The sequence below is a fragment of the Choloepus didactylus genome, chromosome 18 (assembly GCF_015220235.1).
Source record: "Choloepus didactylus isolate mChoDid1 chromosome 18, mChoDid1.pri, whole genome shotgun sequence".
Lineage (NCBI taxonomy): Eukaryota > Metazoa > Chordata > Mammalia > Pilosa > Megalonychidae > Choloepus > Choloepus didactylus.
In genome coordinates, this window is record NC_051324.1 from 5,080,506 (window position 1) to 5,105,798 (window position 25,293).

General features: G+C 39.1%; 1 pseudogene; it reads left to right on the forward strand.

Annotated features, from left to right (window-relative positions):
- The first annotated feature begins 345 nt into the window (after nt 1–345).
- LOC119514589 overlaps nt 346–25,293 on the forward strand; it is a 67,255-nt pseudogene continuing 42,307 nt past the window's right edge.

A 25,293-nucleotide genomic window follows, 5' to 3' on the forward strand; every position in this document is an offset into this window, starting at 1 on the left:
GCACCATCATACAGTTGTGTGTTCATCACGAGAATCAATTTTTGAACTTTTTCCTTACTCCAAAATAAAAATAAAATAAAAAAAGAACACCCCAAACTTTCTGTCCCCTCCATCCCACCCTATTCTTCATCTAATTTTTGTCCCCATTTTTCCACTCATCTGTCCATACACTGGATAAAGGGAGTGTGAGCCACAAGGTTTTCACAATCACACAGTCACACTGTGCAAGCTACATAGTTATACAGTCGTCAAGAATGAAGGTCACTGATGCATACCTCTTCTTGTAAATAAAGTTTTATTGGGACACAGCCACACTCAGTTGTTTGTTTGTTGCCTATGGCAACAATGGCAGAGTTGAGTAGACGTGACAGACTGGCTCACAAAGCCATATGCTATCTGACCCTTGAAAGGAAAAGCTTGCTGACCCCTGTTTTAGAAGATCCCAAATATCACAAGTGCTCCCCCAAAATAAATTTACTTATAAAGGTAAGTGCCTCTCTCAGCCCAGGAAAAGCACATGACCCGTTACCCTAAACACCTACTTTTCAGACTAAGGCTGTTCAAGCCCCATGGAAATGTTTCCCTGCATCTCTTTGCCCCATGTCCTATAAGTGAAAGTGTATAAAAGCTGTGAAAGTTTTGACTTTTGTTGTTGCCAACAAAATTTCAGGGTGGATTTGAGCAGAGGAAATGCCAAAGTAATAGAGAAGACAAATTAATTAACTTGTCAAAATCTTCATCTAGTCTGTAGCGTCCATGCAATGAATTTCTCATACCAAAGTCTCATTTTCCAGTGTATCCAGGATACATCTAGTTTGTTTGTTTTGCTTTGTGTTCCAGTTCATGGTTCTGGAACACTCATAAATGAGTGTGGTATTTGTAGCAGTTGTCCATGGTGGCTGAGGAATATTTGCTATACTAAACAACTCATGTTACTGCGGTCTAGACGTAATATGCATGAAGTACAATACTGATTCTTTACATAAACATAAAAATGTAGATATATGCAAATGAGTTCCCTTTATACTCTTACTCTGGGCTCTGTTAGGGTGGAGCAGGGCATGGGAAGGATCCAGGATGTCTCTTGGGTTTCTTTTGTGATCATTTAAGTAGTGAAGGTGACAGCTTAGTCTGGAATACGTTATATTTTGAAGAGCCTTCAAGAATCCAAGTAGAAGACATGGGGCAGGCATTTGGGTATGTGCTACTCTGAGGGGAGACCTGGAGAGGCTGAGGGCAAATAGTCATCGGTCACTGGAGAGTGAGCTTATGGATGTGGCCGAGATCTCTCAAGGAGATGGGATTAGGAAGAAAGGAGGAAGAGGAGAAGCCTGCTGTAAAGGCTGCACAGGAGAGGCCAGAGTGGCCTGGGGAGGATTAGAGCATAAGGAATCATGAAAGTGGAAAACAGCATGTTTTTAGGAGGCTGATTGCACCACACAAGCTGAGGAATGGAAATGTCCACTGGAATTAGCTACTTGGAAATCATTAGTGATTGGAGTATCATTTCCATGCATTTGGAGGGTGAGGTTTGTGGAAGCCATGGATTGGTTTGAGGAATGCATGAGGAGTGGGGAATGGAAACGATGATGTAGACAAGATGTCCAAGGCTATGGAAGGGAGGGGAGAAATGGACCAGTAGCAGGAGGCAAAAGTGGCATCAAGGAAGATCTTTAAAAATCACTACATTTTTATTTTTAGGGATAAGAGAGACTCAAGCATGTTTAAATGCCCATGAAAAGGTTCCACCAAGGAGAGAGAGAAGTTGATGATAAAGGATAAAAAAGAAATAACAGCTACATCTTAAGCCCAAACGATCTGTTTGTAGGCAGCCTCTCCATGCTGATTCACTCTTTGTTCAGTCTCCGATGCTTCGATTGGGTTTAGGAAACAGCTTGACCATTTTGTGGGGAGAAGCGGCAGCCACGGGACTTGGTGTCCTGGGACAGTGCTCCTTGCTCACCCAGGTGTCTGCACAGCATGTGGCCTTCTGACTCAGTTGCATACAGAAGAGGCTCTTGTTGTTTATCCTTCAGAAAATGAATTAAATTTAAAATAGATCTCATTTTAGATCCAGAAGCTGTAATGCTATCAGCCTGCTAGATAGAAATAGCTTGCTGCTCTCTTGGTTCATTGGAGTCTTAACAGTGGGATTTCATGTTTCACAAATGATTGTATCCCTCATGGAAATCTGACATGCTCTCCATCACTGTTTTACTCGATTAACAATGTTGCATACCACAAAGCAACAGCATTTAGGACACAGGGGTCTCAGAGTGGCAGAGTTTTCAGAAAAGCTGTCATTGCAAAATGAAATTTAGAATCTCAGAGATGGCACCCAGCTGGGAAATTTACATACTATCAGGAAGCTGGATGAGCTGTCTGGAATAATTGAAAACTGCACTAATAGCACGAAATGTCCTAGGGAGTTGTGTTAGGAAAAATAAACACTTTCCAAATCCAAGAGCTTTTATTTTCTGTCTTTTTTAATATACAGAGATACTGTCAATTTCACAACTAAATATCATTCTTGATATCCTTTAGTTCCCAAAATACTGATGATATCATCAATATTGTTGTCGTCATCCCCATCATCACCATCATCATCATCAGTGCTATTTGCAGCCTTTATTTTGCAACCAAACATGGTGTTAGGTGCTTTATGTACATTTCCTTTTTTTTACTTTCATAAAAACCTTGAGAGGTAAAGTTGTTCTTCCCATTAAAAGGAGGAGGAAAATGATGCTCTGAAAGGTAAACTGCTTCCCTAAAGCTCACAGTGTCTGTAGGTGGTGGAGTTTGGGTGTGAACACTGCAGGATATCTCTGGAGTTTAACCCCTTCATTTCTCTCTGCAGAGATGAAGGAAATTCAACTTCAGATGTCAGGGAGCTTAAAGTCAGGTTTGCAGTATGTGAGATGTAGTCACACAACTTGTCTATAGAGTGGGGGGGGGTCACTGAATGTAACAAGGGGTGCTTGGGGGTGAAGGGACATGAGGAATAGCATCACGCTATTAAGGATAATTTTACTCTCAACCATCAAAGCTGAAGTATTGGTGGAATTATGATTGGTTGAGGTGATAATAAAGGATGATCAAAGTGAAGGGAATAATAAGTAAAGGCAAAGTCAAGATAGCAGCTGTGACTGGGGAGCAATTGAGAGTCCTATTTAATGGGTGTGTGTGGAATAATAACACTGGAAAGACATATCTGAATCAGGGCATAGGGATCTCCAAATGACAGGATACTTATATTCCCTTCATACAATTCTGGAAATTGTATAAGGGCTGGAATAGAGTTGGACAAAGAGGCAACTGCAAACAGGAGAGGTGATTCAGCTTCTGTCATTCAGGGAAAAATATTGAACCCAGACGATATCACCAGGAATTTTTTTTTTTTTTTTTTTTTTTTAAATCATCATTTTATTGAGATATATTCACATACCACGCAGTCATACAAAACAAATTGTACTTTCGATTGTTTACAGTACCATTACATAGTTGTACATTCATCACCTAAATCAATCCCTGACACCTTCATTAGCACACACACAAAAAAAACAAGAATAATAATTAGAGTGAAAAAGAGCAATTGAAGTAAAAAAGAACACTGGGTACCTTTGTCTGTCTGTTTCCCTCCCCTACTTTTCTACACATCCATCCATAAACTAGACAAAGTGGTGTTTGGTCCTTATGGCTTTCCCAATCCCATTGTCACCCCTCATAAGCTACATTTTTATACAACTGTCTTCGAGCTTCATGGGTTCTGGGTTGTAGTTTGATAGTTTCAGGTATCCACCACCAGCTACCCCAATTCTTTAGAACCTAAAAAGAGTTGTCTAAATTGTGCGTAAGAGTGCCCACCAGAGTGACCTCTTGGCTCCTTTTGGAATCTCTCTGCCACTCAAGCTTATTTCATTTCTTTTCACATCCCCTTTTTGGTCAAGAAGATGTTCTCCGTCCCATGATGCCAGGTCTACATTCCTCCCCGGGAGTCATATTCCACGTTGCCACGGAGATTCACTCCCCTGGGTGTCTGATCCCACGTAGAGGGGAGGGCAGTGATTTCACCTTTCAAGTTGGCTTAGCCAGAGAGAGAGGGCCACATCTGAGCAACAAAGAGGCATTCAGGAGGAGGCTCTTAGGCACAATTATAGGGAGGCCTAGCCTCTCCTTTACAGCAACCGTCTTCCCAAGGGTAAAACCTATGGTAGAGGGCTCAACCCATCAAACCACCAGTCCCCTATGTCTGTGGTCATGTTAGCAACCATCGAGGTGGGGTAGGCCAATACCCCTGCATTCTCCACAAGCTCCTCAAGGGGGCACTACATATTTTTTTTCCTTTTTTTTTTTTTTTTTAAATCAACTGTATGAAAAAAAAATAAAAAAAAAAAATGAAAACAAAACATAGAATAAAAGAACATTTCAAAGAGACCATAACAAGGGAGTAAGAAAAAGACAACTAACCTAAGATAACTGCTTTACTTCCAACCTGTTCCTACTTTACCCCAAGAAAGTTACCTAATATAGCAATATTTCTGTGAACTTGTTCCTACTATATCCATCAGAAATTAACAGACCATAGTCATTCCTGGGCATCCCCAGAACGTTAAATAGCTTATCTGTTCTTCTTGGATTATTGTTCCCAGTTCCTTAATTGCTCTCTATTGCTAGTTCCCCTACATTCTACATTATAAACCATTTGTTTTACATTTTTCAAAGTTCACATTAGTGGTAGCATATAATATTTCTCTTTTTGTGCCTGGCTTATTTCGCTCAGCGTTATGTCTTCAAGGTTCAACCATGTTGTCATATGTTTCATGAGATCATTCCTTCTTACTGCCGTGTAGTATTCCATCGTGTGTATATACCATATTTTATTTATCCACTCATCTGTTGAAGGACATTTGGGTTGTTTCCATCTCTTGGCAATTGTGAATAATGCTGCTGTGAACATTGGCATGCAGATATCTGTTCGTGTCACTGCTTTCCGGTCTTCCGGGTATATACCGAGAAGTACAAACCCAGCAACAACAACAGCAAAAGGTTTGCCCTTTTTCCTCTCCTCATTCAGGTCAGTAATGAAATCCCACTCATTGGGGAGATGTTAAAAGTCCTAATGCACTGGTGGCACTCCAGACCAATTAAATTATAAACTTTGGGGATGAGAAGTAAGCATCAGTAGTTTTTTAAAGCTTCCTAGTTGTTTCCAATGTGGAGTTAAGGCTGAGCCCTGCTACTTTACAAGGCCCTTCATTTGTTAAGTGACATAATTAATGAATGAATGCAACATGCACAGCTAGGGCCTGCAGTGATAGTTGTGCTGGTAACAGAAAATGCAAGCTCAGGAAGAAGAGCTGATTTGGGAAGGAACAAGGAGACATGCTTGTCATTAAATATATTGAAATTGGCAAATCCACATGGAGATTGGATGTGCCTTCAAAGTGAGCTCTCCTTGTCATTGTAGCCTCATCTCCTGGCCCTGTTCCCTGAACACAGCATGTGCAAAATCTGGCAGTCCAGCAAGCATTTGAAACTAGGATTTTACAGGTTTATGAGGTACAGCAGTATTGCTAAGATTCAGATGGGTGAGTTATCTGTTTATAAGCAGTAATTCAAGTATTTGAGGTAGAGAAAAGGAGAAGAGAAAAGGGCTGATGGTATTATTTTGGGAAATGCTAACATGAAGGGAGAAGGAAAAGGAAGAAGAACTAGGGAAGTGAGTTATAAATGGACAAGAACAAGATCAATGAATATACACAAATAGTAATTTTAAATGGCTGCACGATATTCTAGTTGTCATAGATACACCACAGTTTAATTAATTCCTTTTTAGACATTTCTAACTTTTTGACATTTTAAACATTTTTGTTGATATATGGTTGTACATGTGGGATTATTGCCTTAAGTTAAATTCCTAGGCATATGATTCAAAGATACACACGTTGTGTAACCTTTGCCTTCCAGAAAGCTTGTACTAATGAATACTTCTATTAGCAAATTATACAATTGATTATTTATTTCATATGCTCAATAATACTAGATATTTTCCCTCTGTATCTTTACCAACTTGGGTAAAAAATGGCAGTCCATTAGCATACTTTTATTTGCTTTCCTTGGATGGCTAATAATGCTAAAGATTTTCAAGGAATATACATTCATATATATATATACACACACACACACACACATATATATATGACATTTATATTTCCCTTTTTTGTGCAATTCTTTTTATCTCCTTTTCCAGTCTTCTAATTTCACATACTTTGATCTTCTAGGAATACTGTCCATTTGTTGAGCAGGACACTTTTCTTCACATGTGTGGAACAGTGGGTTTCCTTTCTCATTCCTTTCTCATTCCAGCCCACCTTCTCTGATTTTCAGTGTTGAAATTATTTTGTTGCTCTTTTTACATTTCTTTGCTAATTTAAAAGGGAACTTGGGATAGAGAGATATCTCAGGTGGGTTCTCTGAAAGCAGATGATGAGACAGAGAATGGTGTGAAGGATGCTTAATGGCTCCACAAGTGTAAATGGAGAGAGAGGAAGCAGGATTTTGTGGGGAAGGGAGCGGGGTCAAATGGAGATGCTGGGTCTGACAAAGCCTCAGCCAAGCTTTCATAGAAATACGGACCAAATATTGCTTGACAAAGCTGACTGCTTTGGGCCAGAAAGTCCTGGCCCATTTGTGCTCCCCTCACTCAGTCACCACATGGGTAGGATTGCTAGAGTAAGCGAATAAAAGTAGAGGATGACCCAGTTAAATTTGACTTTCAGATAAACAACAAATACTTTTGTTTTGGAGTAAGTATGCCCCAATTATTGCATGGGACATGCTTATATTTAAGAACAACTTATCTGTTGTTTAGCTGAAAATCAAATTTAACCAGGCGCCCTGTGTTTTATCTGGGAACCGTAGATGTGGGCTTCCTGACCAAGGTGTGACCTTGGGCAGGGTGGCTCAGGGAGGTGGGCCCTATAGGAGTCCGACTGACACCTGGAGGGGGCTGCTGTCTCAGCGGTAAGTCTTCCCAGGAGACGGGCTGGGGGTGGGGATGGGGGGGTGTGCATCTCCATGTCCAAATGAGTTAAAAACAACATAACACTAGTCATGAACTTGAATTGGAAGTCCTAAGAGAATGCAATTCATCAGCAATAAGAGAAAGCAAGATTGAAAAAAATCAGGGAGTTCGTATGTGATGGGACAGAAAAAGCAATGAGCATGTGCTATTTTCTAAAAGTGGTTTGGAGAAAAGATTTTTTTGTGGGAGAGTGAGAACACTAACAATAAGAAATAGTAAGGTCAGGGGAGACTTGATATTTGTAGCAGAAGAAGGGTGAACTTAAAAAGTTAGAGTCAATGGTTGATTTTTGAAGCAAATTCCAAGAGGAAGTGGTAGGGTCAGTGATCAGTTTTGACAGTGAGGAGAATGCTTCCTCTTGAAAAGCAGGGAAGGAAAAAACTCCTGGAGTGGAGCTGTGGGAGCTTAATTTAAGAAACCTCTATCCTTTTAGTGAAGATGGAATTGAGGACATTTGCTAAGAGTATGGGGGAAATGTTTGAGTCTGGAGCTTGGGAGACATGAAAACAGCCCTGCAGTCACCATAGTGAGCATAATTTGGAGAAAAGGATTGTCGCGTTTGAGCTTAACTCAACATCTTCCTCTTCTTCCTCTTCCACTGCAAATGGATGACATATAAAGCATGGTTCCTTTCTTAAGAAATTTATAATCTGGTTGAAGAGGTAATTCATGCATAGAAAGATAAATAAACATCCAGCAAACAAGCTAAAAATGCCATATTGTGGTCTGGAAAAAAATCTATTGCAGTTCTGAAGGTCAAAGTTTGCTGGGAGTCTCTGAGAAGGCTTCACCAAGGAAGGGAGATGTTAGCTGAATCTTGGATAGGAGTTAGATAGTGTGGAATTTGGGGACAGGTGTTCAAGCAGGGGCATTAGCTTCCTGGCCAAGCGCAATTTGGCTGCAGTCTTTCAGGACTTATCCTTCCTAGGGGTGAACACTGATGGTTGCATGTGGCAAAGTCCATTTCTTTCATGTTGTAAGCCTGCAAGAGCCCCAAGTCATCTTGGAATCCTTGGGTGGGTTTTTACTGCTGTCTAATGACTCTGGAATGAGAGTTAGCAGGCCTGGCTCTTATTCCTTTAGTCCCATAAGAGTGGGTGAGAATTCAACTTGTCCCAAAAAGGAGACTAATGGGATGTTCAAACTGGTATGTGGGCTGTTGGCTAACAGAGCTCATTTCCCCCTACAATGCAGTGGAGTGAACAGAAATCTTCAAGAGGTCCCCAGGCTGCCTGGAGAGCCCCTGTGTTAGAGGACTTGCTTTGGCATTCATGAATACTGAATGAGAGCAAAGAGGTAATTTAACTTAATGAACTGAGAAAGCATTGCAGGCTCCTTGAGTACTTCCCAGCTTCTTTGTTAGCTTAACTGCCTACTAAAAGTAGAAGTGATTTGATGCTTTTTTTTTTTTTTTTTTGGTTTCAACTTATTACTAATTCTATCTCCTTTTCCACATAAGGATCTTAAGATAGATCTTGCCCTAATATTGCCAGACTCATCTTCCTTAATTACAATTTTTATTGCATTGTTTTCCCACTTAAAAACCTTCAATGGCTCCCTATTTCCTACTATAAATTCTTCTTGATTTACAAAATTGCCATAATCTCTCTGGTTTTGCCTCACACGCCAACTGTACTCCTTGACGAGCTGCCCTAAATGAGTTGTTATTTTAACAGTGAGCCATCGAGTGCATCACTGGCAAATTTACATTTAATTATAATTTTGTCATATTTTCACAAGGGATGACCTGATAACTCTGTTCAGAGTTTACTTCAGTGATATGATTGCAGTTACATTTTCATGATTCTGAGAATACCCACCCATTTTCCCAAGGACTTTGGTTATTTCCCCCTTGCTTATCAAGCGGAAGTTTCTCTGATTAATGGGGCTTTGATTATGGATATCTAGTATAGCCTCTGTTTTCAGTATGATATTTGATCAGCCTTTGCAAAAACCAAACAGCTTGTGTTTTGTCAACATTAATTCCCAGTTTATCTTAGAATCATTAGTGACAGAGTAAGTGCTATTTGGCAGAGCAGTGATAATTAAAGTAGCAAATAGGGATCTGTGTAATTCTGTCCATGTTTTGCATCGATAATGAAATGAAGACATGTCACAAGGACCTTTGAAATAGGTGGTAATATGAGCTAATTGTACCTCCCCCACCTGCACTTAGAAACCAAGTTAAAATTACTGAAGGAACATGAAAATCAGACAAACAGAGCATCAGCACTGGAAGGGAGGAAAGAGTTCCATCAACATAATTCAAAGTTTAAGGACATTCTGAGACAGTGCAGAGGAAGTGGCAAAGGATAAATTTGCAATACCCCTTTTTAGAATATTTGGCTGTTGGCAGTGATGTGCTGGTATACCAGCTCTCCAGAAAAATCAAGCTCTGACTTGTAGCATTTGTTGCATGTGTAAATACTGCCACTATGGCCAATTTTAAGCTACCAAAGTGTTCTGCTGAGTGCAGAACTGGGAAGAGATGTGCAGAGTGACTCTTGCAAGCCTGTCCCAGCCTTCTCCCTTGCACCAGTGAGTGTTGTAGGAAGTTAATATAAGTGTTGGCTTGGGCTAAGCCTCTAAAATGGGTTTAGGATGAGGGTGTGTGGTGTGGGCAGAGCTTAGAGGCCAGGAAGAGATGAATATTGGCCTCCTAGGACCCCTTTTACTGCCAGGATCTACAGCTTCCAGAAGCATCTGTGCTCAGAGGGATAGGCACAAGTCAGCCAGAGCAAACAGCTTGGGCAGACTTAGTTTTCTGCCTGACAGACTCTCAGATGCAAGGAAGGCTCACTTTGTCCTCCTTGAAAGAGGAACAAAGAGAGGCCAGGACAAATTAAAAACTAGACCTGGAAAGGTGGCCTTTAATGCTAAGACCATCACAAAACAGAAGGCATAAAATGTGATGATGAGAAACTAAGATGGCGGCTAGCTGAGACAGGGCGAAAAAAAAACGCCTCCATGAAAAACACTAGCTAAAAACCAGAAAGTGACCCAGAATACCGGTTACAGCAAGGCGCCAGCTGGACGAGGGTTCCTAGCTCCAGAGGGGCCATATACTTGGTGAAACCGGGAGTCTGCATTCTGAAACTAGTGAGTAAGCTGGCTGGAAGACCCACAGCCGTGCGGCAGGCTGGGGAAGACACGGTTCACCATTTGGAGACCGGCTGGCTCTTTTAAAAAAAAAAAGGGGGGGGGGAACCCAGGAGCGGCTCCAGCTGCGATTGTGGGAACCATGCAGTAAAACACAGCAAGAGGGGGCTGGGCCGGCCTCTTGGTGTCTGGCCGGGAAGATAGCCCGCTGCAGATAACCTGGGGGCCGGGGGAACGGAGGGGAGAGCCGGAAGCTGAAAGAAACCCCGCGGCTAGCAGCTGGCTCCCAGGAGGGCTGGATAAACTCCTGCCTGGGGCCATGCCCACAGCCCAGAGCCCCGCCAGTTGTCCCAGAGCTGGGAAGGAGGAACTGTATGAGGAGGGGGGTGTTGAGATGCCCCGTTTGGCCATTTTTGCTTCAGGTTGAGAGCGCGCCGCCGCACGGCCCAGCAACCTGGGACTTCCCTTGAGGGACGGCATGCACTGGTGGCATAGCATGGCATTCTCTCGGCTGAGCTCCTGAAGGATCGCGGCTGGGAGGGGGGACCCACTTGGAGAACCCAGGGACGCTACGCCAAGTCCGGTGGTTTGTGGATCAGTGAGAGAGAGGGTCTGGGGCTGAACTGAAATGAAGGCTTAGACTCTTGCAGCGGCCTTGAATCTCTGGGAACCTGGGGGATTTGAACATTAAAACTGCCCTTCCTCCCTGGCCACCCATACACACGCCCTACATTCAGGGCGGACGGCTCCAGCAACACACCCAAACTGAGTTCTCCAACTGAACCCACAAGAATCATTTCCCCACACACCGTGGGAACAAGGTTGAGAACTGACCTGAGGGATATAGGTGACTCACAGACACCATCTGCTGGTTAGTTAGAGAAAGTGTACGTCACCAAACTGTTTCTGAAAAATTAGATTGATATCCCTTTTTTTTTTTTACAGCTTGAAAGAACCCTATCAAGCAAAACAAATGCCAAGAGGCCAAAAACAACAGAAATCTTAATGCATATGATAAAACCGGAAGATGTGGAGAATCCAACTCCAAACACACAAATCAAAATATCGGAAGATACACAGTTCCTCGCAAAATTAATCAAAGAACTACAATTGAGGAATGAAAACATGGCAAAGGATTTAAAGGACATCAAGAAGACCATGGCCCAGGATATAAGTGACATAAAGAAGACCCCAGAAGAGCATAAAGAAGACATTGCAAGAGTAAATAAAAAAATAGAAGATCTTATGGAAATAAAAGAAACTGTTGGCCAAATTAAAAAGACTCTGGATATTCACAATACAAGACTAGAGGAAGCTGAACAATATCTCTGTGTCCTAGAAGCCCACAGAACAGAAAATGAAAGAAAGAATGGAGAAAAAAATCGAAAACATCGAAATGGATCTCAGGGATACGATAGATAAAATAAAACGTCCCAACTTAAGACTCATTGGTGCCCCAGAAGGGGAAGAGAAGGGTAAAGGTCTAGAAAGAGTATTCAGAGAAATTGTTGGGGAAAACTTCCCCAACCTTCTACACAATATAAATACACAAAGCATAAATGTCCAGCAAACCCCAAATAGAATAAATCCAAATAAACACACTCCAAGACATATTCTGATCAGACTGTCAAATACTGAAGAGAAGGAGCAAGTTTTGAAAGCAGCAAGAGAAAAGCAATTCACCACATACAAAAGAAACAACATAAGACTAAGTAGTGACTACTCAGCGGCCACCATGGAGGCAAGAAGGCAGTGGCAGGACATATATAAAATTCTGAGAGAGAAAAATTTCCAACCAAGAGTACTTTATCCAGCAAAACTCTCCTTCAAATTTGAGGGAGAGCTTAAATTTTTCACAGACAGACAAATGCTGAGAGACTTTGCCAATGAAAGACCTGCCGTACTTCAGATTCTGAGGGGAGCCCTGCCGGCGGAGAGACAGGGAAAGGAGAAAGAGATAAAGAGAATTTTAACAGACATATATAGTACCTTACATCCCAAATCACCAGGACACTCATTTTTCTCTAGTGATCACAGATCTTTCTCCAGAAGGGACCATAAGCTGGAACATAAAACAAGCCTCAAGAAATTAAAAAAAAAAAATTGAATATACTCAAAGCACATTCTCCAACCACAATGGAATACAAATAGAAGTCAATAATTTTTGAACTGTAACTCCACTAGTTACTTCCTACATGATATAAAATACACAAACTCTAAGGACAAATCAGTGGTTTTGAACTCAATGTAAAATATGTAATTTTAGACAACTATATAAAGGTGGGGGAATGAAGGAATACAGGAACATAGTTTTTGTGTCCTATTGAAGTGAATTGATATGGATTTAAGAGGTTAATTTTAAGCCCCACAGTAAACACAAAGAAATTATCAGAGAATATAACCATAGAGATGAAAAGTAGAGTTTGGTTTAAGAGAAATGGGGGAAGGGGCAATGGAGAGTTAAGAAATGAGTGTAGGGTTGCTGTTTGAGGTGAAGGGAAATTTCTAGTAATGGATGGTGGGAAAGAGCATTACAACATTCTAAATGTGATTAATCCCACTAATGAAAGGCTAGGGAGGGGGTGGAATGGGAAGATTTAGGCTGTATGTATGTTTCCACACCTGAAAAAAAAAAAAAAAAAAGACAGTCTAACTAGATGACAATTGAATGCTAGGGATGAACCTGGATGGGATTGGAGGATAGAGGACAGGTGGCTCAAAGGGACACAGTTGAGACATAAGGAAAAGGAAATATAGAATGTAAGCTTTGTATCATTGTTGAATCTCTTGGACTTCTTAGCTGCGCTTAATGGGATTGCATAAAAGAATGTTCTTGTTCATGGGAAGTGTACACGTGAATTATAGTGTATGTTCAAGGATGTGTGCAGCTAGCTCTCATATGTTCAGAAGACAGAGCAATAGATGATAGATGATAGATAGGGAGGGAAGGAGGAAGGGAAGGAAAGATAGCAATGTGACAGCATGTTAAAGTTGGTGGATTGAGCTATCGGGGGAGGGGGGTCAGGGTATGATGGAATTCTGTGTATGGGGCTAGTATTGGTTTTTTTTTTTTGTTTTTTTTTTAATTCAGTTTTATTGAAATACATTCACACACCATACAATCATCCATGGTATACAATCCACTGTCCACAGTATGATAACATAGTTATGCGTTCATCACCACAATCTATCTCTGAACATTTTCCTTACATCAGAAAGAACCAGAACAAGAATAAAAAATAAAAGTGAAAAAAGAACACCCAGATCATCCCCCTCATCCCACCCCATTTGTCCTTTAGTTTTTATCCCCATTTTTCTACTCATCCATACACTAGATAAAGGGGGTGTGATCCACAAGGTCTTCACAATCATTGTCACCCATTGTAATCTACATTATTATATAATTGTCTTCAGGAGTCCAGACTGCTGGGGTGGAGTTTGGTAGTTTCAGGTATTTACTTCTAGCTATTCCAATGCATTAAAACCTAAGACGTATTATTTATATAGCATGTAAAAATGTCCACCAGAGAGACCTCTCGACTCCATTTGAAATCTCTCAGCCACTAAAACTATTTTGTCTCATTTTGCATCCCCCTTTTGGTCAAGAAGATACTCTCAGTCCCACGATGCTGGGTCCACATTCATCCCGGGGAGTCATGTTCTGCATTGCTAGGGAGATTTACAACCCTGGGAGTCGGGTCCCACATAGTGGGGAGGGCAGAGAGTTCACCTGTTGAGATGGCTTAGTTAGAGAGAGAGGGCCACATCTGAGCAACAAAGAGGTACTCAGGGGGAGACTCTTAGGCACAATTATATACAAGTTTAGCCTCTCCTTTGCAGTAATGAGCTTCATAAGGGCAAGTCCCATGATCAAGGGCTCAGCACATCAAACTGCCAGTCCCAATGTTTGAGACAACATCAACACCAGTCCAGGTGAGGATGTCCAACACATCTGCACCTTCCCCCAGATCCTCGGGGCTGGGGAGGGGGAGGCTGTAAATATGTTTTTTATTATCTGCCCAAATTACTCTGGGATGTGTCACTATTTCACTCCAGCCTATACTAACCTATCATATCTCACTTCCTATTCAAAGTTCCATGCAATTGTGGTGTTTGAACAAATCGACTGTAGAGTTGTACCCTTTAGAAAATTTAGATCCTGTACCAAATAGATATCTCTTCCCTTGGTCTCATATGGAAGTTGAAGTTTTAAAACACAGTCAGTTTCAACCTTTACCCCTTGGCCTGGCTTGCCCTGGTCTTAACCAGACCTGCTTCATTCATATCACTAATTGAAGTCTGGGCTCTTTTTCAGCTTTTTTTTTTTTTTTTTAATAGTGGCTGTATGCACTAATACTGACATTCATATCTGCCAAGCTCTAGCTCTGAGTTTCAGGTGTCTCAGAGATATGCATTGTTCCAGAGACCAATCAGGTTATATGCTAGGGGATCAGCATCTCAAAGTTTAGAGATAGGCATTACGATTCAGGGATAGAGTTAACTGCTGTAAGAGCTTACAATCTAGGGACTATTAAAATAATTATGTCCACATTAGGCTATGTTCTAAGATTGAATTCTGAGTTTACACATTGTAGTTAGTCCATATTGGTGAGGCATTAAAGTGTTTGCCTTTATTTCTGGTGTACTTCACTCAAATACTGTGTACAGGATCCATTCCTCATTGTGTGTCTCACAGCTTCGCTCCTTCTTGTAGTTGCTCAATGTTCCACTGTATGTGTACACCACAGTACACCATTCCATTCTTCACTCAATGTACCCTTAGGTCATTTGCACCCTTTGCAAATCATGATTACTGCCTCCATGAACACCAGTTTGCAAACGTTCATTCATGTCTCTGCTCTCAGATCTTCAAATGACATACCCCATAGTGAGGTTGCAGGACCTTTTGGTTCCCACATACTTAACTTTTTGTGGAACAACCACACTGACCTTCAGAAAGGCTATACCATTCTACCTGCTCATCAACAGGTAGATAGGTACATCCCTCTCACCATGTTTTCTCCAACACTTTTACTCCTATATATATATTTTCCTACAATTTTATAGAGTTATATTCACGTACCATACATTTATTCACAGTGTGCAATCAGTTGTTCATGGTATCATTATAAAGTTGTACATTTATCACCACAATCAGCACTTGAACATATTGATTACTACAAGAAAAATTGTTTTGTTTTTTTTTTAGCCACAAGAAAAAAATGATAAAAAGAAAAATAACATGTCATACAATACAATATGCTAGTAAGGACAGCAAACAACACCACTACCAAGAATCCCATATTACTTCCCTATATCCCCCTCTCATATACATTTAGCATTGGCATATTGCCTTTGTTGCATTTTATGGAGCTATATTACAATGTTACTGTTGACCATAGACTCCAGTTTGCTTTGATTATGTTTTTTCCTGAATACCATCCCCTTTTCAACTCTCTACATGGTTGACATTCATTTGCTTTCCCACATGCAAAAACATTTTTATATTTGTATATTTAGTAACAGTCATTGGCCACTCCAGTTTTTGCCAAGTTATACAGTCCCAGTCTTTATCATTTATCTTTACCTCTGTTGTCATACATTCTCCTATCCCACCTCTTTCATCTTCACTCACAGACATCTTTGTTCAGTGTACTTACAACACTGTGCTACCATCACACAGTATTATGCTATCTATTTCTGGATCTATGCAATCAATCCTAAACATTCTGTAGTCCTTCAGCATCAAATGGCTGGTCTCTGCCCTCTTTCTATCTCCTGGTCGCCTGTGTTGTCAGCTTTTAACTCCTAAAGTTTGTTCATTAATGTCTGTTCATATTAGTGAGACCATACAGAATCTGTCCTTTTGTTTCTGCCTAACTTCACTCAACGTAATGTCCTCAAGGTTCATCCACATTATTACATGATCCATGTCTTACAGCTGCATAATATTCCATCATGTGTATTTACCACAGTTTGTTTATCCACTCGTCCTTTGATGGACATTTGGGCTGTTTCCATCTCTTGGCAATTGTGAATAATGCTGCAATAAACATCGGTTTACAAGTGTCTGTTTGTGTCTTAGTTTTCAGTTCCTCTGAGTATATACCTAGCAATGGAATAACTGGGTCATATGGCAAATCTATATTTAACTTCCTGAGGAAACTCCATACTGTCTTCCAGAGTGGTTGCACCATTCTGCATTCCCACCAACAATGAATAAGTGTGCCTCTTTCTCCACATCCTCTCCAGCACTTGTCATTTTCTGTTTTTTGGATAATGGCCATTCTGGTAGGTGTGAGATGATATCTCATTGTGGTTTTGATTTGCATTTCGTTAATAGCCAGTGAAGTTGAGCATTTTTTCATATGCTTTTGAGCCATTTGTACTTCCTCTTCAGAAAAATGTCTGTTCATGTCTTTTGCCCATTTTTTAATTGGATTGTTAGTCTTTCTGTTATTGAGATGCAGGATTCCTTTATATATTCGGGATATTAAACCCTTATCTGGTATGTGGTTTCCAAATATCATCTCCCATTGTGTAGGTTGCCTTTTTACTTTTCTGACAAAGTCCTCTGATGTACAAAAGTGTTTAATTCTGAGGAGATCCCATTTGTCTATTTGTTCTTTGGTTGCTCGTGCCTTGGGTGTGAGGTCTAAGAAACCAATTCCTATCACAAGATCTTTAAGATATTGCCCTACATTTTCTTCTAGGAGTTTTATGGTCTTGGTTCTAATGGAATTCTGTGTATGGGGCTAGTATTGTTTTTGCAACTGTTCATGTAACTTTGAATTTATTTCCAAATAAAAAAAAAAAATGTAATGACAACAGGAACCCCTAAATCTAGTCTTGGAAGTGGAGCGAGTCAAGCAAAGGCTTCAGGGAGGAAGGAACACTGAATCTGAAATATGAAAGAAAAGGTAAATGAAGACGGGGAAAAAAGAGTGTTCCATAACAACATGGCTCATAGTCCCATAATTAGAGGAAAAGAGTAGTTTCAAGCAAATGAAAGACATTCAGTATGACTGGAGCATGGCATGAGAAGAGAAGACGTGAGGAAGGGCCTAGCGGATCAGAAGGCAGTGAGTTGTAAGGGGCCTTGTAAACCTTGCTGCGTTGTCACTCTGTCCTCAGGGCAATGGAAAGCCATTTGTGTTTTAAGTATCAGAGCAAAGCCATCAGTAGGGCCACCAGGATTTACAGCCACAGGGGACACCATTCCCATCATATCCATTTGTGGGATACATGGACTGAAACCCAAAGGATCTTGGCAATGCTGAGGCCCTGAACCAGATTTTGTCATACACAAAGAGAACTTACATGGTTTTAAGGAGGGGAAACTGTTTGGGCTACTTTCTCTGGCTCAAAGCAAAATAAATTAAAACACAATAAAAGGGTGGTCAAAACAAATCTAACTATGTAGGAAAAATTTTAAGCACCCTTTTAAAATTATTCTGGGGCCAACAAGTAAGTAAATCAAAACTTTAATTGTAAACTATTTAGAAATTAAAGACAAATAAAAACTTAAATAGGATATGTTCAAAATAATATGTAGCCTTAAATTTATTAGAAAATAAGAAAGTATTAAGCTCATGAAATTTGAGGAAAGTCAAAGAAAAAAGAACAGATATGAAATATGAAGAGCTTCTATTATAAGACAGCACCCTACCCTCACTCTCTACCTCTGCTTTATTCTTCTTCACCTGGCATGTTTGTGTGTCTTTATTATCATCTGTGTCCAGGTATTTTGTCTGTTTTGTCCCTATTACATCATCTACTTCTAGAAGAGTACCTGGAATTCAATGGGCATCCCATTAATATGTTTGATAAAATCAAGGAATAAATATTAAAATAAAAACACTGTGACCAAGTAAGGGTTGTTATAGGGATGTAAGAAAAGTTCAACATTAGAGAATCTATTAATGCAATCAATATGTAAAAGATTTTTTTAATGTAATCATCTTGATAGATGTCATAAAGGATTCACTGATGTAAAAAAATCCTTGGCTATCTAGAAATTGAGGGACTTTTTCCTTAAATCAACACAGAAGCTGATAACCACAAATATATTCATGTTGAAGCTTTAGAAGTCTTGTATTAAAGTAGAACAGGGGTTGGAAAACTATGGCCCATGGGTCAAATCTGGCTATACCTATTTTTTATTTATTGTCTATGGCTGCTTTCATGTTGCAACAGTGTGACAAAGATGATATGGTCTCCCAAGCTGAAAATATTTACTATGGTGGTTTGAACTGTATGTACCCCAGAAAAACTTGGTCTTAAATCTAATCCATTTCTGTGGGTGTGAACCCATTGTACGTAAGGCCTTTAGATGAGGTTACTTCAGTTATGGTGTAGCTCAGCCCAATCATGATAGGTCTTAAACCCATTACTGGAGTCCTTTATAAGCAGAGTGAAATTCAGACAGAGAGAGAGAAAGCCAGAGGGTGCAGCCAGAAGCTGAGTGTCAACAGAATCCAGAGGAGAAGGGAGAGGACAGGAGCCAACACCATGTGCCTTGCCATGACAAACTAAGGACCAAGCATTGCCAGCAACCAGCTCCAGGATGCCACAGTCTTTGGGTAGAAAGTATCACCCTGATGATGCTTTGATTTACATGTTCTCTTAGCTTCAAAACTATGAAGCAAATTCCCATTGCTTAAGATGAACCACTGCATGGTATTTGCTTGAGCAGCCTAGAAAACTAAAACATTTACTATCAAGCCCTTTACAAAAAAGCCTGTGGTAAAGAACAGGAGAAAAATGTCCATGTTCATAGATACTACAAACTTTATCTGGAATTCCCGTCCAGTGCAATAAGACATGAAATAGAAATAAGAGGTATTACTTAGTAGGAAGAAATAGAGAAAATGACCATTATTTGGCACCATTAGTTTTTACCTAGAAAACGCGAAAGGTTCAATTCAAAGCTAATAGAACTCTTAAGAAAATTCATTGGGATGTTCAATTGTAAGATAATTAAAAATTTGTACATTACAGCAACACATATATATAGGAAATAACAATAAATGCTCTTAATTCATACTTCCTCCATGAAATCTATACAACTTTATTGAAGATTATAAAGACTCAAATTGGTGAGTTAGTGGAGAGTCATACCACGTTCTTGAATTTTAAGACACAAGTGGTGAAGATGTTAATTTTCCCAAAATGAATCTTCAGATTTAATGCAATTTCAATCAGAATCCCAAGGAGAAAAGAATGGTTAGGTAGTTTTAAAAATGTCAATTATTTCTCTGTATATCAGTCAGAATAAACTAGGTTAGGATGCAGTGAGAAACATGCCCTTCTCCAATCTTAGGTGCTCAAAGCAATAAAGGTTGTTTCGCATGTTACATGTCCATCGCAGGTTGACTGCCTCTTGTCTCCTCATTCTGAAATTCAAGCTGAAGTATCAACCTCCGTCTTGGATGCTGCACTGTGACAGATAAAAGGGATCTCTGGAGGGCCTCAAATTGACAATTACTCTGGCCTGGGAAAAACAAATGTCCCTGTGCTGAAAAGGCATGGTCAGAAGCAGACACACGGCCTCATCCAACCACGAGGGGGCTGGGTGTGACACCTGCATCTCCCCCTAGGGTAGGGTAGAAGAACGAAGAGGCATTTGCTTTACCAGATGTAAAAATTTGTTTTAAAGTTACAAGAATTAAGAGAGTGTGGAGCTGTTTTGGGAATGGATAGGCCAATTAATTCAACAGAACAGAAGGGCCCAAGACAGAACAATTTAATAAGAATTTAGTATATGATAAAAGTGCTGTTTATGAATTAATTATATATAAGGTTTTTGTTTACTAACAATGATGCAAATTATATAGAAGAAAAGGAAACAGCAAAGCAAAAAGAAATTCACCAATGTCAGGAGTATATGTAAAATGAGAGACATACTGAGTCTTGCTTAGAAACTTTATTACGAGAACTATACTAATTAATTGCATTTTTAATGACTTGATAGATTCAGTAATTACTTTTATAAAGTGTCATTAGAAAATCATTTTTTCTTAATACAAAAGCTGATGTAATTCCAACTTTTTAGTAGATGCATTAAAACTACCATGAATCTGTTTAACAACCTTTATAATTTTGGGTTGAAGTTTTTTAAAAAGATAGGATAACAAGGTTTTCAGAAATCCCATGCACATCTGAGTTTATACCTCATCCTATGTGTTGGCCAGTGCTGATGGAGAAGACCAAGAACTATTTTATCTATAAATTTTAGCTATATAACTTCAAAATAGGAATATATATAAATGGAAGTTGAAAGGGAAAGAGGGAAAACTGTTCTCTTTATGTTATGAAGTAATAGGGGATTTGACTTAAGGTCCACCCACCTCGTCTGTAGCTTTCTGCTTTCTGCTGTGGTCTACTGAATTGAAGCAGAGAACATCTCACGAATTGTCTCTTTTCTTTTCCTTTTACATCTGTTACATCTGAGCAAAGAAAAATACTAAAGTCAACAAAGTAGTGAGGAAAACTGTTTAGTTTTATTTTCTATGGAGAGTCAAGATCTTGGGCTTTTTGCAACACATAGGAAGACATAAACATTAAAAATCATAGCAGTTAAATGGGTAAAAAGCAATTTCTGGGTTTTTTTTCCTGTTCTAACCAGGAAGTGGAAATACCGTTTTGCAGGTTGAGAGAGAAAAGAGCATGTGGAAGGGATTTGCTTTCACAGAAAGTGGACAATAACTAGACCAGTGCAGTGTCGTGCATATAACCTTACACGTTCAGGCAAGATTGTAGCGGTCAAAGTGGTTTGAATTAGACTTAAAACAGCCAAGTGGTGTCCTCCTCCCACAAGGAGGTTGTGCATGGATTGTTAGGCTGTGGTTTAACTAAGTAAAATCTGACAACGGATAGCATTCATCAGAAAAGTTCGCAATCTCACCCTAGATTTTATGCTTCAATTTTTTCAGAAGCTTAGTGAATTTTGAATTCATATTTTTAACTTGATTTTAGAAATTGTTATGATGAATTTTATTCTCTTTTAAAAACAAACTTTTTAAATTGAAGTGTAGCATACATATAGAGGAGTGCACAAATTACAAGTGTACAGCTTGACAAATTATCACAACGTGAACACCTCTGAGTAACGACCACCCCAGCCATCATCCCCATTCCAGGAGATCTCACGTGCTCTCTCCTAACTCCTGTCTACTCCCTTCTCCACAAGATAGCTACTGTTTTGGTTTATAGCATCATAGATTAGTTTTGCCTGTTTTTGAACTTTATATAAATGGAATCATCCAATATGAAATATTTTGGACTGTATTCATTTGCTCAACATTGTTTGTGAAATTTATCCATGTTGTGGATTGTAGAATGTTTATTATTTCCTAAAAAAAAATGAAAAAATACAATGTATTTGTCTAGATAACTGTTGATGGAATTTGGTTAGAGTTATTTCTATTTTTTTACTATTACAAGTAATGCTGCTATTCTCGTACATATATTTTGACACACAAATCTGTGTTGCATGACTCTTGAATATGTAACTAGGGGTATACTAGAGTCATGGATCATACATATGTTCAACATTAGTACTTAATTCCAGACAACAGTTTTCTAAAGTTCTTGTGCTTATTTATCTGTTCACCTGCTGTCTATGGAAGCTTTTATTTCTTCACATTCTCACCAAAACTTGGTAATGTCAATCCTTTTAACATCAGTCTTTCTGGTGCATGTGACAAGGTTTCTTACTATAGTTTTAATTTTCATTTCCCTGATGAAAAAATGTCATTGAGCACCTTTGCTTATGTTTATTGGTCATTCAGATTTCCTTTTTTTCAAATGTGTCTTCATGTTTCTTACACAGTTTCATTTGGGGTTGTCTTTTTTTTTTTTTTTTTTTTTAACTTAATGATTTGTAAGAGTTCTTTATATATTCTTGGTACAATCCCTTTGTTGGAAATATGTTTTGCAAATGTCTCACCTATTCTATAGCTTGCTTTTTCACTCTTTTAAGGTATCTTTTCATTGTTTTTTATTTTAATGAAGTCCATTTTATTGTTTGTTTCTTTATGGTTATCCTTTTCTGTCCTGTTTAAGAAGCTCCTCCCTACCTCACAATCATGAAAATATTCTTTTTTTTTCCTAGAAGTTACATGTTTTATTTTTCACATTTAGGACTTCAGTCTACCTGGAGTTTGATTTTTGTGTATGGTGTGAGGTAGAGATTCATGTTTTATTTTTTCCCTGTGGTTATCATATCCCTAAATAGCAGGATGTATTTCATGCAAGATAAGGCTCAATCTTGTAAAAAAGTCAATTATCTATACATTTAGTGCAATCCTAATGATAATTCCATCAGATTTCTTTTTGTAAATTGGAAACCTGAGTTTAAAATTCATCCACAAGGCCAAAAATAGTCAAGACATAGTTGAAGAAAATCAATGTGGAAAGATGTGTTCTACTAAACTTCAAAATTTATCATAAAAGTAAGCTAATTAAGATCATGAAGTATAGAAACAAGAGTAGACAAATAGAAGAGCGGAATAACACAAAAGTCCGGAAAGAGACTCACACATATGTGGACATATGTTGTTTTATTGCACTTTACTTTAATTCACTTCACAGATAGTGCATTTTTTACCAATTGAAGATTTGTGGCAACCCTGTGTGGAGCAAGTCTATAAGAGCCGTTTTTTCCAACAGCATGTACTAACTTCATGTCTTGGAGTCACATTTTGGTAACACTCACAATATTTCAAACTTTTCATTATTATTACATCTGTTATGGTGATTTATGCTCAGTGATCTCTGATGTTACTATGGCAATTGTTTTGGGGCACCGCAAACCATTCCCATATAAGATGGTGAACTTGATACATGTGTGTGTGTTCTGACTGCTCCACCAATCAGCTGTTCCCCAATCCCTCTAATTCCCCTCGAGCTTCCCTAGTCCCTGAGACACAACAATATTGAAATTAGGCCAATTAACAACCCTAAATGGCCTCTAGTGTTCAAGTGAAAGGAAGAGTTGCATGTCTCTCACTTTAAATCAAAAGCTAGAAATCATGACATTTAGTGAGGAAGGCATGTGAAAGCTGAGATAGGCTGCAAGCTAGGCCTCTTGTAAACAGCTAGCCAAGTTGTCAGTGCAAAGGAAAAGTTCTTAAAGGAAATTGAAAGTGATACTCTTGTGAACACACGAATGCTAAGAAAGCAAAACAGACTTATTGCTGATATGGAGAAAGTTTTAGTTTTAGTGGTCTGGAGAAGATCAAACCAGCCACAGCATTCCCTTAAGCCAAAGCCTAATCCAGAGCAAGACCCTAAACTTTCTTCAGTTCTATGAAGTCTAAGAGAGGTGAGGAAGCTGCAGAAGAAAAGTTAGAAGCTAGCAAAGGTTGGTTCATGAGGTTTAAGGAAAGAAGCTGCCTTAATATTATAAAAGTGCAAGTGAAGGTGCAAGTGCTGATGTAGAAGGTACAGCAAGTTATCCAGAAGATCTAGCTAAGATAATGATGAAGGTTGGTACATTGAAAAACAGATTTTCATAGTAGACACAATAGCCTTTTATTGGAAGAAGATGCCATCTACAACTTTCATAGCTAGAAAGAAGTCAATGCCTGGCTTCAAAGCTTTAAAGGACAGGCTGACTCTTATTCAGGGCTAATGCAGCTGGTGACTTGAAGTTGAAGCCAATACTCATTTACCATTCTAAAAATCCTAGGCCCCTTAAGAATTATACTAAATCTTCTCTGCCTGTGCTCTATAAATGGAATAACAGCATGGATGACAGCACATCTGTTTACTACTTGGTTTACTGAATATGTTAAGCCCAATATTGAGACTTCCTCCTCAGAAAAAGATTCCTTTCAAAATATTCCTGCTCATTGACAACGCACCTGGTCACCCAGGAGCTCTGATGGAGATGTACAACAAGATGAATGCCATTTTCATGCGTGCTAACACAAGATCCATTCTGCAGCTCATCAATCAAGGAGTCATTTTGACTTTCAAGTCTTCTGAGTTAAGAAATACATTTTTAAGGCTATAGCTGATATACATAGTGATTCCTTTGATGGATCTTAACAAGGCAAATTGAAAACCTTCTGGAAAGGAATCACCATTCTAGATGACATTAAGAGTGTTTCATGGAAGGAGGTCAAAATATCAATATTAACAGAGGTTTGAAAGAAGTTGAGTCCAGCCCTCATGGATGACTTTGAGGGGTTCAAGACTTCAGTGGCGGAAGGAACTGCAGACATGGTGGAAATAGCAAGAGAAGTAGAATTAGACGTGGAGCCTGAAGATGTGACTGAATTGCTGCAATCTCATGATAAACCCTTAGTGGGTGAGGAGTTGCTTCTTATGGATGAGCAAAGAAAGTGGTTTCTTAGTATGGAATCTACTCCTGGTGAAGATGCTGTGACCATTGTTAAAATGACAGCAGAGGATTTAGAATATTACATAAACTTAGTTCATAAAGCAACAGCAGGCTTTGCTAGGATTGACTCCAATTTTGAAAGAAGTTCTACTGTAGGTAAAATCCTATCAAAAGTATTGCATGCTACAGAGAAATCTTTTGTGAAAGAGTCAATCGATGTGGCAGACTTCATTGTTGTCTTGTTTTAAGAAACTGCCACAGCCACCCCAACCATCAGCAACCACCACCCTGGTCAGTCAGCAGCCATCAGCATCAAGACAAATCCCTCCACCAACAAAAAGTTTTCAACTCACTGAAGGCTCAGATATCGTCAGTATTTTTTAGCAATAACATATTTGAAATTGAGGTATGTACATTGTTTTTTAGACATAATATTATTGCACACTTAAAAGACTACAATAGAGTGTAAACAGAATTTTTATATTCATGGGAAGCCAAAAAATTTGCATGAATTGCTTTATTGCGATATTCGCTTTATTGTGGTGGTCTGGAACCAATCCTGTAATATCTCTGAGATATGCCTGTATAGAGACTTGCTTTATGATGACAATTACACTGCAGAGCAGTGAAGAAAGGAAAAATCTTTATAAATACTTTTAACTGTTATAATTAAAATTAGAAAGATGGATTTTTAGATATTTTAGTTATGTGTCATTTTAAAATACTATACCTTCTGAAGTTCAGAGGTCTTAATAATTAT